General features: G+C 32.0%; 1 long non-coding RNA gene across 1 annotated transcript; it reads left to right on the top strand.

Moving 5' to 3' along the window:
• Positions 1-649: 649 nt before the first annotated feature.
• LOC123192191 lies at positions 650-2909 on the top strand. The gene is made up of 6 exons (XR_006496832.1): positions 650-842; positions 1301-1377; positions 1449-1511; positions 1852-1922; positions 2677-2737; positions 2826-2909. It is a non-coding gene; the product is annotated as an uncharacterized LOC123192191 (long non-coding RNA).
• Positions 2910-20577: the final 17668 nt, after the last annotated feature.

Raw genomic sequence — 20577 nt, forward strand, 5'->3', positions numbered from 1 at the left:
GATTGATGGGGAGAATTAAGCCGGGAGGAAGAGCCGACGCCATTGGAGATGGCCACCTCCGGTGACATTTGCAAACTTTAGGTGAAAAATTTTGATTTTTCAAACTTCAGGTGGAGGGGGAATTGTGAGTTTTCCAGCTGAGAGGGGTAAACGTAATAAAACTTTAGATTTTTAAAATTTTTTATTAAATGACTATTTTGCCCTTAACCATAACTGAGATTTTTAACGGATGGGTGGGATTTTGGGTTTTTTAAACCTCATTGGTGTGACTTTGGCCTATTCACATAATGTTGTTATGTGAAATAGTAATTAAGCTCTTTATTCTGATATAGGTGATTCACACACATAATGTTGTTATTTTCCAGTTATTTTCTATTAAATTAAAGTGCAAATTGGATGGTATTGGTACACACTCAACTATGAGATTTGGTTAGTCATACCTATAATCAACGTAGAATATTCTTTTTAACTTCGTTAGTAATTCTACTGCAGGTTATAGCAAGAAGGTTGCTGGAATCAAAACAAAATACACCCCATTTATATTTATCTTCAGGTTCTGAAACAACATTGCCTAGTCTCATTTTCTTGCTTTTATTAAATCTTTGATCTGAAAGAATATGATGGTGTCTTTCAGATGTCATACTGGATCCTCTTCTTTCTTTCAGAAAAGAGCTTCAACGTATGGAATATATGTATTATGTGTTTGTTGGGCACTTGTGATTTTGCAGACTGCTCATCCTTTTCTTCCTCAATTTACAGAAAATCATAATGTTAAAGTTTCAGTTAATGACATAGTCATTAAAGCTGTTGCAGTCGCTCTGAAAATGTAGCGGAAGCTAATGGTAAGATATTTGTTGTTTATACCATGTTCTGATAGATTGCTCAGAAATATATCTGGATGTGAAGCAAAGTTAAGTTTACACAATATAAGATAATTATTTTCCAATTTTATCTTCATAGATGAAGTTGTGATACTGCTGTTGAAGATGCTTTATATATAATCTTAAAAGTTTCCTTGGTAAACCCTGTTTATTACTCTTCTGATAGGTATACGTGGTTATATTGTATTGGCCTTTGTTTTGCTATGCTGTTGAAGTTGGGAATAATCAAGGGTATAAGCCGATGTAAATTAAGGTGGTATCAGCAAAAAAAATTGTTACTATAGTTCCTTTAACTGGTATCATATTAATCTGGAGAAGGAAAAACTTTAGTGATTATAATTCTCTTGGGTGTGTATGCTATTTTCCATGCTTTCTATTTATATTTTTTATACTAAAATTTAGTTTTCAATATGTGGCAGCTTATTGGGATGTTGAAAAAGGAGAAATTATTTTATGTGATGCTGTTGATATATCAATAGCAGTTGCCACTGAGAAGGTATGCTGCATAATGCACTTTTTCTTAAAGGTCTATGTGGCATCCGAAGTTGATTGTTATGTTTGTTACAGGGACTGATGACTCCCATAGTATAGAATGCAGATCAGAAAGCCATATCTGCAATCTCATCGGAGGTATATTTCTAATCCTCTTTATTTCAGTTTGATGACTTTGTCGGGGATGTACTATGATGGAATCTTCAAGGCTTAGTTTTTCATCTTTGCTACTTATAGAAAGAAGGATAAAGAAAATACCTACTGCTCTTAAAAGGCATATATGGATTTCATGTTAAACTTGATTAACATGAAGTATGCAATAAATTATTATATATGGAAGTAAATAGATTTTGGTTGATCAACTTCTTTTTCACAACTTCCTCCCCTGTTATATATTTCTTTAAGTTACTTTTTCTAGTTTTAGGCTTCCAATAGTCAGTTTTTGTCAATATCTTATTCTGGGTCACTTGACTTTCAGGTCAAGGAACTAGCTGTGAAGGCAAGGGCAGGGAAGCTTGTGCCAAACTAATTTCAAGGAGGCACATTTAGGTGTGTATATATTCATATATGTATTTTAGTTTTATGTCTGTTTTTGTTTGTGCAAGAAGGTTGGAGATAAGGGAGATTTTATTTACCACCAACAAACCATAAGGAACCTTGCTATAAAATCATATCCTTTTGAAACTCAGATCAGTTTAAGGATTTGATCTTGACTTTTTATTAAACCATGTAATACTGAGAACTGAGGGGAGTTCTTTTGTTCACTGCCAATGTATTCTGGGATGGAGATGATGCAAAAGATATTTCTGTATTTTTTCTTTATGTTAATTCACTGGCAATTTTTCCAGTAAGCTCAGTAAGATGGTTATTGATCAGTAGTTGACAGAATATTTTCCTTTCATTTCTAATAGGGAGTCAATATTGATTAATTAAGATGTTCTCTGCACATTATACCCCTTCCAAATTTCAGTCGAATCAAATAATCCACAGTTGGCAATATAATTGTCTTATTTCTTAAAATAATTGTTGAAAGCAGTATTTATAAATTGCTCTTCTTGTCTTCTGCGGCATTTCAAACCTGGGTATATTTCCAGTGGAACGTTTTTGTGCAATTATAAATCCACCACGGATGTTCTTTCTATCTATATCTCATGCACACAAGCACTCACAACACTATTCAACCATTTTCATTTCATACTTATACAATGAAAGGACCATCAGTATTGGAAAACACTAGAGATACCTGTTTTTTTATGTCTTGGTGTTGTTGCCTTGTGAATGAATTGCCTTATATATATTTCAGGCTGGTATCCTTGCTGTTGGTAGGGCAAACGAAGTTGTTGAGCCAGTAATTGGAATTGATGGTAAGATGTTTGTTTCTGTAGTATTATGTGTCCATATGTTTGAAGCTATCTAATAAGTTACTTATGACATGGACCTCTTTGGATACAGGAACTGAGAATCCTGCAGTTGTCACAAAGATGAACATAACATTATCTGCTGATCATTGTGTTTTTGAGGAAAAAGTTGCAGGTGAGTACTGGTGCAAATTTTTTTCTATTTTCCAAATGGGAGGTTCTTTAAAATGTTGGATGTAACTCAATTTGCAGTCATGTCGTACCAAGGAGACAACATTTGGGTTTTCTCCATGAATTATCCTGGAATGTGCTACAATAAAAAACTGAAGCCCCAGATTTTTTATATGATTTATTATATTTATCAAGGAAATTTCTATATTGTTTGTGAGCTGTTGCTAGTAGGGATGATTTTACTGAATAGTAAATTAAATATGGTCTCCAAATTAGTGAACTGCAGCTTTGGTTGTTCATTGTTGTTATATATTTGAAGGTAGATAGAGATTCAGTAAAGGGTTATGTGAGCTTTTCTATCTGTTTTTGTGATCATGATGTTTCTGTTTGCTCGTGGACATGATGCACTAACTAGATTCAGCTACTACCGTGGGTTCCGTAGTTAGTGATCATGCAAAGTTTTGGCTTTATCCATTCATCTCTGAGATTTGCCTCTGATATTATTTGTAAATTATACTGCAGGTGCATTTGTTTCCGCTCTGCATTCTAACTTTAGCGACATATGAAGACTTCTGTAACGATACAAGAAAAACCTACAAATTGAGCGTTGGCAAATCAAGAAGCCAGCCATGGTGGCTTATGCGATCCTAAAGATGGGAATCAAAGTAGCATGGAAACCTACAATGGGGTACACTTCGATGTTTCGGAAACGTTTTCGTTTCCAAAACTCTCCGAAACTTGTAGGAAACGTTTCGCGTCATTTCAAAATTTTAGAAAAATTTTGAAGCATGTTTCTTTTAGAAGAAAAATCGTAAAATCGATTAAATATAAATCTTTTGTATTTTCAAACCAAAAATGTTTTTAAATCTCATATTGAATTTATCTCCTCTTTACTCTTCGATATGTTACTCATCTTTTCCCTGACATATCATATAGATTAGTGTGTATAATTGTTTTTTTCTTAAATATCTACATGTGTTTGCTCAAGAATAATTTATAATAGGTTTTATGATTCTATTTTATAGTATTATTTCTCATTATTTATTTTTATATTATACAAGTTTATGTATTTTTGTTATAAAAAAATTAGTATTTATAAAAAAAACTCTTATATTTTTCATATTTATAAGTTTCCCCATGTTTCCATTTCCTATATTTTTTAAAAATGCATTTCCATATTTCAGTTTCCACGTTTCTCCGTTTCCGTTTCCGTGCTACATAGATGGAAATTTTCCAAAGATCATTCCAAATTGTTCTGGGGATTTCCCATTGCTGCAGCAATGTGTTGTGCCAACTTGGTGTACAAAATTTTTGTCAATTCATCAGACTCAACTTGCTTAAAGAGATAACCATAATTTTTTGATACTCAATTGATGTAGTTATATTGCTTCTAATTTAGGCTTTCAAATATTTCAAGGTTTTGATGCTGATTCCAACGCATGCTGCAGGATCAGGTATTGTTTTTGGTAATAAATAATGTACAAGAAATGGCAACTACCGGCAATTGTATTAATAAGTTGCTTCTTTGCTCATAGTAAATTTTTTATTATTTGAATTGATATCTCGCAGATAAATTGCTTTTTTGCAAGTGGTTCATCCTGTTGAGGACCGAAACTAGTAGCTGTCCTTGCAGCCTTCAAAGGTCCCCTAAAATATGTCTTTACCGTGGCATGAAACTTTTGAATAACTGCTCCATGTGTATTGCACATCATTTTCTCTTGCTTCATCGACTCGAGATGCCAAAGATAAAACTAAACTCCTAGACCTCAAACAAAGATACCTAAACAACTTCACTCCCACAGCACGGATGAGTAATCTCTTCTGGGTAAACCACTGTCTCCAGTAAATCTGCTTTTCTTTTATCACCTCCATTGCAGAAACAAGCACATCAAGTCCCTGGCCTGCAGAGTGTAAAATTGCGGCATTTGGATGTTGTTACAGCCGAGTCTGAGTGGGTAACTCTGTAAAAAGAGCCAGTTCTGCAAGGAGTGAAATGGCGGCCTCATCTTAACCACCTTCACAAAATCTGTGAAGAATTCTCTCGGCATAGCCTTTGGCTTACCGAAACAAGCAATAATATCCTACAGAAGGAAATCATTATAACACGCAAAAACATTGTTTGAAGTCTGGGCATGAAATGCAACAAAGTGTTCAAGCCAAGCATCACTGAAGTTCATAACCTGAAGAATATTATTTCGACCACATGAAAAAAATAGATGTACAATCATCAAGAATGATATAGCAATGAGAGATATGTGTCAAATAAGACTCTGCGCAAGAGTTTATAAATTTAATTTGTATATGTAGCACCACCCATACAAAATTCATGCATGGATTTCTTTATTTTGGTTTATAATTTGCTTAAATTTGGATTTAGGGTTTGAATTGAATTTATGCAAAATACATTAAATTAATAATTAGAAACATGCTACGATGAAGTGTGGATGCGTTTTACATTAATTAAATTAAAAATTAGATTGAATTATGGTTGAAATAAAAAAGAAAATAAGGACAGAAACCATGGCGGGTTTCATCCCAATTTTGTTGGTTTTTGTCAATGTTAGCATTGAAAATTACAATGTCGATGACAATTAGTGTGCTCTAATTAATTGCCCTATGGTTTTCGACCTAATTAGTGGGTGAAATATGTGAATTGACAATGGCAAATTTCTAAGGTTCATCAAGCTATGTGGATTGAAATTGGATTGGGAAAACCCAATTGCTCAATCCATTTGGTCAATGGGTAGCCCATACTCGAAGGTCAACAAGTTAAACCATGATTAATCAAGTGACCCGAACTAGTCAATGTTGACGGGTTGGTTGACAGATCAATGGTAATCGATTAATGGTCATCAACCAATGGTCAATGACAAGCCACTTTGTGACACCCAAGGTATGTCTCAAGGGTGAAATAGTTTCTATGCATGAGTTTAAGTGTTATATGAAAGAGTTAATGTGATTTGTAAGTCAAAGTATGAACTTCCAGTGACACAGGACCTTGTATGGAGAGGTCATGCCTATGTATCATGTCATATCAGTCGAATAAGATAGATTCCACGTGAAATTCAAATTTCATGACACATAGCTATGTATCGGGCAATACATGCACATGTGTGCAGTTGTACATTTTAGTTTTTATAAAAGACATGTTGCTATGTTTTATAGATTGTGGTTCATAATCTCTAAACATATGAACCACCCAAATGAGGGAGAAAGATTGAAGTTTGATCCATCTACTCTTCGTTGATAGTTTTCGATGACATAATGAAAGAAAAGGAAGAGAGATGAAGCCCCTTTGATCAACCCTGCTATGATAGAAATCTTAAAGAGGTAAGTAGAATTTGTGTTCTTGATCTTTGCGCAATGGGTTGATCTTAATGTTGAAATAGACATATGAAAATGATTTTAATTGAAATTTAAGCATAATTGAATGTGTAAGTTACTTGTATAATAATAGTTTGTTGAATGGTTATTCTTGAGATGAATATTTGGGGTTTTAGCCTTAATGTTTGATGATGAATGTTTTGCCATGCTGAAATACAGGCAATTAGGTTATTATGAATCCAATCATTATTAATAGTGTTGAGATGTCCATGTGTTTCGATGATTTGAGGATTGTCATGAATGCTCTCCTTGTTATAGTGTTAAGTTTCATGTAGGTTTTATGCAGAATTTTGTAGTGATGATAATAGATTTTTGGTGTTAAGATATTGGAAAGGCATGATGATGGAACTGTATGTATTGTTGGTATGCCTTGAATTGAGAGGAACACGTAAAGATTGAATTAGGGTGCGATTTAGGTTTGTTTTCCGAACTCTGGGATTCATTACATGGTCATGTGGTATGGAACACATGACCATGTGTCAAGTCCTAGTTTTCTGGATGAGTTTCCAAGCATATCAGTGACTGCTAGACGTAATTAACTAGTGAGCGGTCAATTAAAATACATAAACTTCTTGTGTATAGATTTAGCATGATCGTCTATAGGGGAAAATGACCAAAAAAGCTTATAAAGTGACACTGTTAAGATGAGTTTAAAAAGGAAAGTAAATTAAGTATCTGAAGGAGCATATGTCCATGTTGTAAGGGCACACACCTTTATTTATAGGAAAATTAACATAAGAGAGAATGCCATGAGAAGTTAGTTATGTGTACGGAAATAAAGAGACACACAACTTTGTGTGTAGAGTAGATTAAAGACAAATAGAAAGGTGTTAGGCTAAAGATATATAGGTCATCCCAACCAATAGTCAAGGATCATGGGTACACAGTAGTACCCTACATACCTAAGAGTTAAACGATGGTGTGGCATGATATATATTGTTAGGTGGAAACTAAAGTAAGCCAAGTAAGTAAAGGCTCATGATACACACATGCTAGACATCAAAGGATTGTTACAAGGGAGCACCATGAGTATGTATTCCTTACACCACCTGCAGTAAGACAACACATCTGCAGTAGGACACCACACGCATAATAGGGTACTTGCTGACAGTAAAGTCCAGTTGAGATATAGTTTTGGTGTTGAAGAATAAATAGATAGTTCACATGGCCAAGGTGTCAAATGTCTGTATTCAATCTGAATTGATTGGCCTAGTATTCAGTTTCAGTTATAGCTTCCAAATTCAGATACTACTACCAAGTTCAAAAAGATCATACCAGTAAGAATATGGGAAGTAGTTCCTTAGTGACCACGTGGGACACAATTCAATTCGAGAGTTATGACATATAGCCAAGATATTTCATAAAGTATAGTTAGAGCACAAAATTGGTATATAAGGCCCGTCATCATCCACAGGGGAGTTTGATGCTAACTTTGGATGATAGAAATAGTAAGGGTTAAAACCAAGGGTATTTTGGAGATTTCAATAAAAATTATCAATAGAGTCTCTTAGTTACTAAGTATTCTTATCACTTACTTTCTTACTTTCATGTGTGTAGGTACAAGTGATTATGATGGCTACAGGACAAGTGACGATCTGCGGGTATAGTGCAATGAGGGTATTTCTTTCTTTTCAACTTTTATGTATACATTAAACTACACATGTTATGGTTTCAGTACATTTTTATGATTTTACATCTTTTGTACGCTTCCAACAGATGATTTAACTAGGATATTTTAGTCATTTTTACAAAATTTAATAAACGAGATTTTCATTCAGTTATTTTATAAGTTGTTACAAGTTTTAAATTAAATGCATGCTTGAAATAATTAATTTAGTGATTTTTCCTTCTAAATGGTAATACTTTTGAAGGGAATGTTATATACTTTTTGACGTATGAGAGTGCATGGGTCATTTTTTTAGTGCATGAAAGCGCGTGAGAACCTCCTCTCAACACATGACACCATGTTGATACTTGGATCAGCACATAGACACATATTTAATGGGTCCTACAAAGTGTAAAAACATATGTGATCTCTTTTCGGCTCATGTAAACATGTAATGGTTTTCAAGGCACATGTTTTGAATTATGCAATGCTAAATAACATATTAACTTGTTCTCATTTGTGTTATTATGTATATATAAATTTGTTTTTGTTTTTTTTATGTGTAAGATAAATATGCTAACTAAGTACTATTATTTGAAATATAAGATAAGACTATCTAAAAATCTAATAACGCATATTGGGACTATATATCATAGATATCAAAACTTAAACTAGGTTACATTTCCCTAACCAAAAACGAGATGATAATTGGTCTACTTGAGTTCATGTTTGACCATTCGACTCCCATAATAAATAATCTTGTTCGAGACAAGAATATAAAGACTTTTTGGGATTATATGGATGGATTACAATTTTTTAAAGAGCAAAGCATTATAATGAATATGAGAAAAACCATTGCTATATCTCTTTTCCTAAATCAGCAGAGTTCAAGGCTTGTGGGCTATCGCAAACAACATAGGAACTTTACTATGGATAAAGTGACCAAAAAAATTGTATAAGATAATGAAATGGTCTTTTTTAATATTGAATGGAATACAAACAATAGATATGAAGAATGATTGACATGTAGATTACCCTGTTTTAAAGATTATGAGCCTCAGATTAAAGAATAGTTCAAAAGATGGTCTTAGTTATAGTAGAAATGATTAGATCTCATGTATATAATTTTATATATTAGAAATGTTACATGTAGTGAATGTTATGACATTATATATATTGAATAAACTTTGTTTGTTTGTTTGTTTATCCAATAATCTATATGTTGCTTGTGGGAGCTGTGATATTGATATAATTTAATAAAATTCCCATATTGGCGCAATTGACCTAAATTTTAAAATATCAAATATTTGAATTACAAAAGATGATTGGGAATGTAGTGAACTTTCAATTCTATGTCTTATTTGATTGATTTAAATTTTTATGCATGATTGTGACAATATATGTGTATATATCTACATTAGTTAATGTTATGTTTAAATAAGGGGAGAAATTGAATGGGGATAAGTACAAAATCTGGCATCTAAAGATGTATTATGTTGTTAGGAAGAAAGAGCCTTTAGAAGCCATGAATCAGGTAATGAAGAAGCCTCGACTGGCTAGCTTGATTGCTTAAGGAATCTTAATCATCTCCATGAATGATGATCTAGTATATGAGTATCAGTAATACTCAACTGCACAAGCCATGTGGATGGCTTTGAAGGAAAAGTCTAGAGGAACTACGGTCTTCAAACTCAGATAGTTGACTATCAAATTTGACATATATAAAAAGGTCATTAACAAAACGATAAAACAACATCTAAGGGAAATGTCAAATATGATAATGGAGTTGAAAATAGTTGGGCATAAATTGACAAAAGAACAACAAGTTCAGGTTGTTATATGATCTCTTCCAAACAATTAGGAACATAAAAAATGAACATGACCCACAATGAAAATATTAGGATTTTCTCTAACATTGCTCACCACTTTGAGCTAGAAAGTGAGTATATAGAGATAATTGGACCAAGTGCTCAAACATACATTGTAGAGTTTAGTTCTAAGAAATTTTCTAGCTTTATATGTAAGTGAAGTAAGTCTAAGAAAGGGAAGAAGATTGTTTATGGCCCCATGAACAAGAACAAGCAATTCTGACACAAAAGAGATAAACGTGTTAAAAAGAAAGACAAGACCAAAATAACATGTTACAATTATGGCAAGAAATGTCATTTTGCTCATGAATGTACGGAGTCAAAAAATTTATTGTCTCATTCTATCTCAAAGTATGAGACATATGTTTCCATTATTGTTTTATTAACTGAATCTTATCCTATGTAACTTATAGACTCAAGAGCTACAAACCATATAGCTCATGACAAATGAGCTTTTGTGGAATTTCGTCAAATCCTGAGAGAGACAAGATGGATTTATGTAGGCAATAATACAAAAGTTAAAGTGAAAGGAATAGGCACATGCAAATTATTTTTGCGAAATGGTCAAACCTTATACCCACATAAAGTTCCAATGCGTTACATATTTGGTGAAATTTGCTTTTTGTGCTTGTTCTGCTCAAATTAGGATATAATTTAAATTTTTTTGAAAGTTTTCTTAAAATTTATTTTGGTATTATTTTTTCTGGATTTGGTTTTATATCAAATGGTTTTATGGTGCTTAACAACCTCTATTACAATAATGATAATAATATTAGTTTTCATTATTTGCAACTCCTAATGTTATGGACATTGATGCAAATATATGATATGTTAAATTATGGTACATTGAAAAAAAAAAAAAGAATAGATTGGCCTATAAAGTTTATTAGGACCTATCACAAAATTAGACTTGTCTATCTGTTTATTAATTAGAAAAGCTAGAAAAATTACCTAGTTGGAAAAACTACAACGAATCATTTAAAAAAGCTATAAGAGCTAAACTTCATTTGCAACTTAGACATCTGTGGTCCTATTAATATTAAAGCAAGGCGTGGTGCCTCATATTACATTTCTTTTGTAGATGATTAGACATGATTCGGTCATATCTACTTGATTTCCTATAAGTTAGAAGCAAAAGATTGTTTTAGATATTATATAGATGAGGCTAAGAATCAATTAGACAAAAGAATAAATACTTTGAGAACTAGTTGATGTCATGAATATTTGCTTGTAGAATTCAATGAACTATGTAATGAAAAATGAATAGTAAGACAATTAATGATTCCAAAAACTATGCAACAAAATAGTATAGCAAAAAGGAGAAACAAAACCTTATTAGAAATATGCAGGTCAATGATGGCGCTGACAAATCTACTAATATAATTTTAGGGTGACACGCTGTTAACTGTTGCCTATATATTTAATTAAGTGACTTCTAAATTAGTTGTTTCCACTCCTTATGAGTTATTGACAGGTGAAAAACTTGATTTAAATCAATTGTGACCTTGGGGGTCAGCTGCATTTATTCATGACTCTTCCCATAAGTTTAGAAAATTTGGACCAAAAGGAAATAAATGTATCTTTATAAGATATTTTAAACACTTCAAAGGGTTTGTGTTCATTGGTGAGGATTATGATGGAAAATTAACTAAAATTTAGACACTACATTTATAGAGGATATTTTTCCTAATAGGGTTAATATTGATAAAGGTCTTCATCTGTATAAGATGGAAGAAGAATAAGAAGTAGGTACATCTCAACAACCAATATATGAATCCTAAGAGGTCGTACCTTTGCATGTTCTAGATATTTAAAGTAATGAGAACTTGTCTTATCTATCTCATCAAGTTGGAGCAATAAGATAGAGCTCTAACCTATTTTAAATAGTTAGAGTGATGATCCTTACTTACGTAAGAGCGGTCATCCAAAAGTACTTAAACGATGTTTTGAAATTGAAAATGAAGTTTTCATTACCACTCTTGAAGATGATGAAGAACCTAAAAATATAAAGAAGCTATCTCATCACCTAATAAAGAAAAATGGCAAGAAGTATCAGAAGAAAAGGTAGAATCATTAAAACAAACTAAGTCTGGAGTTTGGTTGACTTATTGTCAAGTTGAAAACCCATTGGGAATAAGTGAATCCTCAAATTCAAATGTAAGATAGATGACTTAATAGAGAGATATAAAGCTTACCTTGTGGCAAAAGACTATACTAAACAAGAAAATGTAGAATATGAAGAAACATTTTGTAGGTTATAAGATTTACTTCAATTTATTTAATTCCAACTATCGTGGCACATTTAGATTTAGAGTTGTATCAAATGGATGTCAAGATAGTTTTCCTTAATAAAGAGATTGACAAAGAAATCTATGTAGAATAACTTGTAGGTTTCCTTATAAAAAGTCAGAAGCATAAAGTATGCAAGCTTTAAATGTCAATATATAACCTGAAAAAGTCATCTAGATAGTTGTATTTAAAATTCCATAAGGCTATCATGTCTTATGATTTTAAGATGATTAAACAAATCCACTATGTCTATGTGAAAAAGGTATGATAACAAGTTTGTAATTTTATCTCTTTACGTGGATGATGTCTTAATATTTGAAAACGATTTGGAGTATATGATGACAATTAAGAGTTGGTTATCTATGAATTTTGACATGAAAGATATAAATGAGGCAGATTACATATTAGGAATTAAAATTAAAAAGGATCGTTCAAGAAAATTTTTAACTTTGTCACAAAAGCATCATATTCGAAAGATTCAATATGACAAACTACAAACCCATTGATACTCTTGTGTCAAAAGGTGAATTGTTAAGCCAACAAATGTGTCCTAAGATTTAATATGAAAGAAATGAAATATCTCTAGTACCCAATTCGGATATAGGTTAAAGCCTTATGTATACTATGATATGTACATGCCCAAACATTTGTTTTACTATCAAGTTAGTTCATACCAGTCAAACTTTAGAAAAAGAGCATTGGAAGTCTATCAAGAGGATATTGAGATATATAAAAGGCATTTTGGATTATTGTTTTTGTTATCAAGGATTAGATTTATATTTGGTTGGCTATTCAGATGTTGATTGGGGAGGTGATTTAGACCAATACAAATCCACTTCTAGTTATGTATTCTTACTCTAAAAATGTGTCATATCTTGAAACAGTATGAAACAAACATGCATAGCCTTATCTATAATAAAGGCCTAGTTTATAGCTTATTCAATGGTTGTGCCATAATTTCTTTGGTTAAGGAGATTTTTTATGAATTTGGGTATACAAGATGATATTGTTAGACTAATAGTTATCCACTATGATAATTATGATGCAATAGTTTTATAAAATATCCTAAATTTTATAGTAGAACTAAACATATTGACATTAGATACAATTTTGTAAGACACATCATTACAAAGAAAGAAATGAATGTGCAAGATATTTTTACACATTACATGGTTGTTGATCCTTCAATCAAACTAATTTTGAGAGACGCATATCTTGAACATGTTAAATCTTTTAGATTGCGTAGACTGTAATTAATAAGTTATATTGTATGTAGCACCCATAGTCAAACCCAAAGGTATTTAAGTCTTTTTCTTTGCATTTAACTGAGTCATTATTGCGTTTCCAAATAGATGCATGCTCATGTATGATGGTGTTCATAGTCATGCATCACCTATGGTTAAGTGACACAACACATGCCCGTATGTTATGTCTAGAAGGTAAAATAAAAAAATGCATAACCTAATTTCTATTATTCTTTACGTGTTCCAGTCACATAAACTATGAGAGAGGAGAGAGAGGGAGAGGTCTTTGGTCATTGGTCGTCAGAATTCTTGTAGCCACACAAAGTCTTAGCTAGTTCATCAAAAGACAAGTAAGTTGGTGTTTCCCTTTTGGCTAATCAAAGATGTTTATTTATTAATTTGTTAGATTTTTGTTATAGTTCTTGATGTTGTGATTTTCTGAGAGTTATGATGGTTTTGTTATTGATTATGTGTGTGTGTATGTGTAGATGATTGTTTCTTGTGTGACATCTTTTACGTGTATTTAATTAAGAAGGAAATGGTAGATTGACGATGATAATGATATGATTTGAAGTTACTATGTATGTATGTGTGTTTATAATTAGAGGAACATGAATATTACTTATTAAAGACATGTTTTAAAGTTTGTATATATGTCAAGTTGTCGAAGGTAGCTGAAAAAGCAAAGAACCCATAAGTTTTGCAATCTCTAGATCATGATACACAACCGTGTATAGCCTTATACACGCCCTTATATCTTTCACACAAAATAGGAAATTCCATTCTTCGCACGATCATTCTAAGAAAAGGCATACACGATCATGTGTTATGGGACACACATCTATGTATGACTTTGCAAAAGTGGAAGTAGTGTGTTAGACATAACACAGTCGTGTATAGGTGTTAGGGATCACACGGTAGTGTGACCAAGGCCATACGCCTATTAGATACGTATAGAGGGATACAAGTATATGTGTAACAAAGACACACCTGTATATCCACCAAGAGAAGGAAAAGATTATTTTACCCTTAGACCAAGTGCAAGAAAGGAAAGAAGAAAGAAAAAGAATATGAGATTTTAACAAGGAAGGAAGGTAGTTAGAGGTAAAAAAAGTGCCCAATTGTATGAAAAACGATACAGACCCTAACCAAATCAAATCTAGGTCAAAGCTTAGGAAAGTTAAGTGAAGTGATACATATCTAATTAGCCACTAACTATGTGTGTAAGGTACATGAAAACAATATGACTTAATACCCATGAGATACATCATGTACTTAACATCAAGATACATTAGCTACCTATTTCTATTTAGTTTAGGTGTGCATGACTCTTGAATCCAACTAAGGACTAGATTTAGTTTAAATTTGATTTATAATTCAATTCGAATCATATTAAACAATAGTCAAAATGACATTATTTTGATTATAATTAGATAAAATGATATCATTTTATTATTAAGTCACATATGTAACCATAGTACAGGTTATTCCAAGATGGGTTTAGATAACAGTTCTACAACTAAAGTATGTGGTAAGGAAGGGACAATAGCCAAAGTTTCTTGTATGACTAAGGTATCATAGTTAGCTAGCCTAATATGTCATATGACATGTTCGCAAGACACAACAGTTTGTAAACTTGCAAGGTGTCATATGCTTTCACTAAGACATCAGATATCCCAAGTTTAGCTTAGGCCTTAGTGATATATATGGATTGGTTATGTCATGGCACAAGGGTATCGAGTTGTGACCACATCAAGATTTACGGGTGGAATGCTAGATTTATAAGTTTTATGTACTATTTAGAGTAACCAAGAGGTTACCAACTTATTGAGTATTTCCACTCACATGTTTTGGTTTTTTGTGTTTTTGTAAGTAGAGGTGAGTAACAAGACATACGACGGAGCTAATGGTCAAGTCGAGCAATTACACGAGGGCAAGGGGCAAAAACATTATTTTAAAATTTTATGCTATTTATATATTTATGTTCCAGACTATGCACTTTGTTAATTTTTAGTTGTTTTTGTACATATGAATTGTAATAATGCTAGATTTTTATGCATTTAAAGTATTTGTTCAGATTGCACCTTTTTACACATAAGTATGAATATTTTTTATCATGCATTTAATTTTGTTGTTTTAAATCAAGGAGTCAAGTCATACATGTCTCTTTAGATCATATTCTATGTAGAGATATACATCTAAAGAAGAGTGTTACATTATACTTGTGACACAATATTAAAAACCATAAATTTAAAGTTATTTTATTTTTGAATTTGTATGTTGGAATTCATGGTGTTTCACTTTATACATATTATTTTTGTTGGGAACAATGATGCCAAAAGTTAAGTTCTATGAATTACTAGAAATATTAAATTGCGTAACTGGGTTTGTGTTCTGACAAAGTCCACTTGAATATGACAAGAGGCATTGAAGTTAGTCTATTTCCATGACTCAATCTACCTCACATACTGTTTTCATTTTGGGAGACTAGATTATTGTGCTTTTTAGTTTTTTTTTTTTACAAGAGAAAAAGGAGAAACAAGAGTATTTTGTTGTTATAATAAAAAAATAGTATAATATCTTGGGGAGGCAGTTAGGACAATTTATATATATATCCAACTGCCCTCTAACTCCTACATATAATTGCCTTTGACAATTAAATTAAATTAGATTGGGTCGACCCATCATAGGTGGACTTGAATCTAATATCTCCCACTCACACATAATGAAAGACCCGAACCAAATACTTAGCCACAGAAATCTCATATAGCAGTATGTTTCATACTTGCAAATGTGTCGTGCAATCTCGCAAGCAATCTACATTTGAGAGCTAAATATTATACATCTATTAGGAATAGCATAGCTGCCTCAACCTGAGTAAAACAAAATAAAGCATTAGGCTCGCAACACCTTAGACTTACTCGATAACACTAGCTCTCTTTAATCACTTATTTATCATTGTGTTATTTTCCTATACATCTATGATCAAGTTCATTCTCCCATATGAATGACATGATCGGTTGGCCAATGGACACAGGTAATATATAAGTCTTCCTCTTTTACTCAAAATGCTAACTCAAGGGGTCATTATGCTCTTATTTTGATGATAACAAATCAATATGTCCCTTAGCATATTAGCTAATGATTTTCTTGAGTGTGAGTTTAGATTGCAAGAATTTATCTAATGCACTTGAAGGAGTTTCAAGATAAAATGAAGATAGGGCTCAAGTGAAGAATTCTTAAAGATTTGAAGTAAAACTCAAGTTTAGGTAGATATATTTGTAATTTGGAGCATTCGTTTTTATTAGAATATTCATTTGCATGAGATAGCTCACTTGAAAACTTATTTTCATATCTTTCACATTTTGGGTTAAAATGTCATTTTTCAAACTATTGGGTTAAGCCAATTTGTTCACTAATGTTTATTAATTCATTTAAAATGATGAAGTTTTGTGAACTACATTTTCATATCTTAAAGTTGGCTTTGAAAGAATTTTCAAAAATGGGTTAAATTATCACTTTTCAAAGTTTTTAGGGTCAAATTATAATTTTTGTAAATTCAGGGGGTAAAATGTAATAAAATTCAATCGACCGAATTTGATTGACCAAATTCTTTGATGACAGCTTTCGAATTATCCAGAAGCCATGTATTTTAGCTTTCAGAAATTCGATTGATCGAATTAAATCCGATCAACCAAATTTTGGTTTGAACTTTCTAATGGCTAGTGCTACGTAGGCACTATGGAAGTGTCATGTCACATCCAGTTGATTGAATTGTATGTTTTTTGAAAAATTAAAATAGCTAGTCTTTGTGTACAACGGTAACTTGCCTCATTTTCCCCTATATAAACCTAATCAATTTCATTCAAAAAGCACTTTTGCCATAAAAAACTTTCACATATTTGAGAGCAAATTAGTTTTAAGCTATTCACTTGCAAATTGTTTTCTCTAATCAAAACCCTTGCTCATATACTTTGTAATTTCATTTGTATTGGGTTATACTAAGCTTAATGTTTTATATACACTCTTTGAGAGAGATCATACTTCGAATTCATATTAAAATTCGTACTATAAAAGAGTAAAGTTCACTCTTGAAGAGATTAGAAAATTTCTAGTGAGAGAAATTGAGCTTTAATATTTGTAAAGGTTAATAGCACCTTGGAAGCTATTTTGTTGTGAAGAAAAGCTTGGTTGAGTTTTTGGGCAACCAAAGATTAGTGGAATACTCCAAAGGAGAAAGCTTGGAGGAGTGGATGTAGGCCGGGTTGAGCCGAACCATTATATATCACGTGTTTGATTTTCTCTTCCCTTAAGCTCATACTTTATGTTATGTTATTTTGATTGTATTGATTATTTGAAATATTTTTGTTATTTTCATAAATAGGCAATATTTATTGATTTGAATAAATTGTTTTTAACTCTCTAATTTGGTAAAGATAGTTTTAAATTGCCTAATTCACCCCCTTCTTAGGCCATTCGATCCTTCAATTGGTATTAGAACAAAGTTGCTCATTCTCATAATCTTGACCGTTTAGAGCAATGGCCATGAACTTAGGAAAATCCCATACTATTAATGAAGGGTTTGCCCCTAATAGACCACCATTGTTTGATGGCACTGGATATGCCCATTACAAAAATCGTATGTTGATTTTCCTTCAAAGTGATTATGAATTGTGGGATGTAGAACAAAATGGACCTTTTGTTCCTATGAAAGAAGTAGATGGACCGTTTAGAGCTATGAATATGTTATATTATGCATTAAATGAATATAACTTTAACAAGGTACAAGCTTATACCTCAGTTAAAGAAATTTGGGAATTATTGATGGTGTCAAATGAGAGGACTTCACAAGTCAAGGAGACTAAAATTAGCATGCTCACACACTCATACGAGTTATTTAAGATGAATGAAAATAAAACTATTAGTGACATGTTTGACAGATTTATTACTATTGTGAATGAATTGAAAAATCTTGGTAAAGTTTATACTAACCAAGAAAATGTCAAGAAACTTCTTAGGTGTTTGCCTTCCTCTTGGGATCCCAAAGTAACGACAATCAAAGAAGCAAAAGATGTCAAGACTCTACCTCTTGAAAAGCTTTTAGGTTCACTTCTCATTCATGAGCTTACTATAAAGTAACGATAAATTAAAGAAGTGAAGAAGAAGAAAAAGAGCATTGCCTTCAAATCATCCATCAAAGAGAATGAAAAGTTCCTAGAAGACGAAGAGGAGACATCAAATGATAAAGATGAAGACATTGCACTTTTGACTAGAAAGATTGGAAAGCTTCTAAGCAATAGAAAGCTAAGAAGAAATGGAAACTTCATAAAAAATGGAGGCTTCTAAAGGTGAAAGGGGAGAAAGATAAAGGAGAGAACAAGTTGTGTGCTATGAATGCAAGAAGTTGGGACACATCAAATATGATTGTCCTCTCCTCAAAATTGGTAGATCGAAAAAGAAAGCAATGAAGGCTACGTGGGATGATAGTGATGAAAGTGAATCCGAAAAGGAGGATAATAAAGTAGCCAAAATATGTTTCATGGCAATTACAAATAATGAGGTAATTAACTCTAACTCATCTAATGCTTGTGATGATTTAGATGAGATGATGAGATAGATGAAAACCCCTCATATGAAAAGTTATATGATACACTTGAAGAGATGAATGAAAAACTTGCTCTTTGTATGTCTAAAAATGCAACCCTTAAAAAGAAAAATTTTAACTTGGAAAAGGAAAATGAGTCTTTAAAAAAAGAAAATGAAACTCTTAACCAAAAAATCTTTAAGCTTAAAGGAAAAGAAAAAGAAGAAAACAAGTGTTCCATTTTTGAAAAAGAGAAACAAAAGTTTGAAAATGATCTTTGCATAGCTAAAAAGGAAAAAGAAATTATAGAAAATGAAATTGAAGTTTTAAAAAGGAAAGCAAAGGATTTAAGTGACATAGTTTTAAAATTTAAAAATGGAAAATATATTCTTGATAAAATGCTTGGAATACAAAATGGAGTTTTAAACAAAAGAGGACTTGGTTATAAACCTTTTGTCAAGGCAAAATACTTAAAAAATTATTTTGTTAAAGCCTCAACTTCAAGTGAATCAAATATAACTTGCAATTATTGTGGAAATAAAGGTCATATCTCATCATTTTGCCCAATTCAAAAGAAACATCACATGGGCACTAAGAAAGTGTAGATTCCTAAGGGAACAAAAACTAACCACCAAGGACCCAACATGATTTGGGTACCTAAGATAAATTCTTGAATCTCCCATTGTGTTTAGGAACTAAAAAACAAAAGGAAGAAAAGCAAATGGTTCCTCAATAGTGCTTGCTTAAGACACATGACCGAAGATATTTCACTTTTCTCAACAATAAGTAAGAAAGATCGAGGATATGTCACCTTTGGAGACAACGCAAAGGGTAAAATTATTGGCATTGGAGATATTGGTAACAACTCTCATATTATCATTGAAAATGTTCTTTTGGTAGATACTCTTAAGCATAATCTTCTTAGCATTAGTCAATTATGTGATAAAGGATTTAAAGTTATTTTTGAGCCAAATACTTGCATTATAGAAAATATGAATTATGGAAAAACAATTTGTGTAGGAAATAGAGATGGAAATGTTTACACTATAAATGTAGAAAATGCACCTCATGAAAATCTATGTTTCTCCGCATTACGTGAAAATAGTTGGTTGTGTCATAGAAGATTAAATCATGCTAGCATGGACTTGATTTCAAAAATCTCTAAGAAAGAGCTTGTAAAAGGTCTTCCAAAAATAGATTTTGTTAAAGATAAAATTTGTGATGCATGTCAATTTGGCAAACAAACAAAAAATTCTTTTAAAAGTAAAACTCATATTTCCACATCTAGACCTTTACAACTTCTTCATATTGATCTTTTTGGTCCTTCAAGAACTGCAAGCCTAAGTGGAAAACATTATGCTTTTGTTATTGTTGATGATTTTTCAAGATTTACTTGGGTACTTTTTCTTGCATCAAAAGATGAAGCCCTCTATGCATTTTCAAAATTTGTCAAGAAAATACAAAAAGAAAAAGAAATGCATATTTCTTGCATTAGAAGTGATCATAGAGGAGAATTTAAAAATATTTATTTGAAAACTTTTGTAAAGAGCATGGTATTGAATATCAATTCTCTTGTCCTAGAACTCCTCAACAAAATGGTGTTGTTGAAAGAAAGAATAGAACAATTCAAGAGATGGCTAGAACCATGTTAAATGAAAAAACTTTACCTTAATATTTTTGGGCGGAAGCCGTAAACACCG

Source organism: Mangifera indica, chromosome 12 (genome assembly GCF_011075055.1).
Source record: "Mangifera indica cultivar Alphonso chromosome 12, CATAS_Mindica_2.1, whole genome shotgun sequence".
NCBI lineage: Eukaryota > Viridiplantae > Streptophyta > Magnoliopsida > Sapindales > Anacardiaceae > Mangifera > Mangifera indica.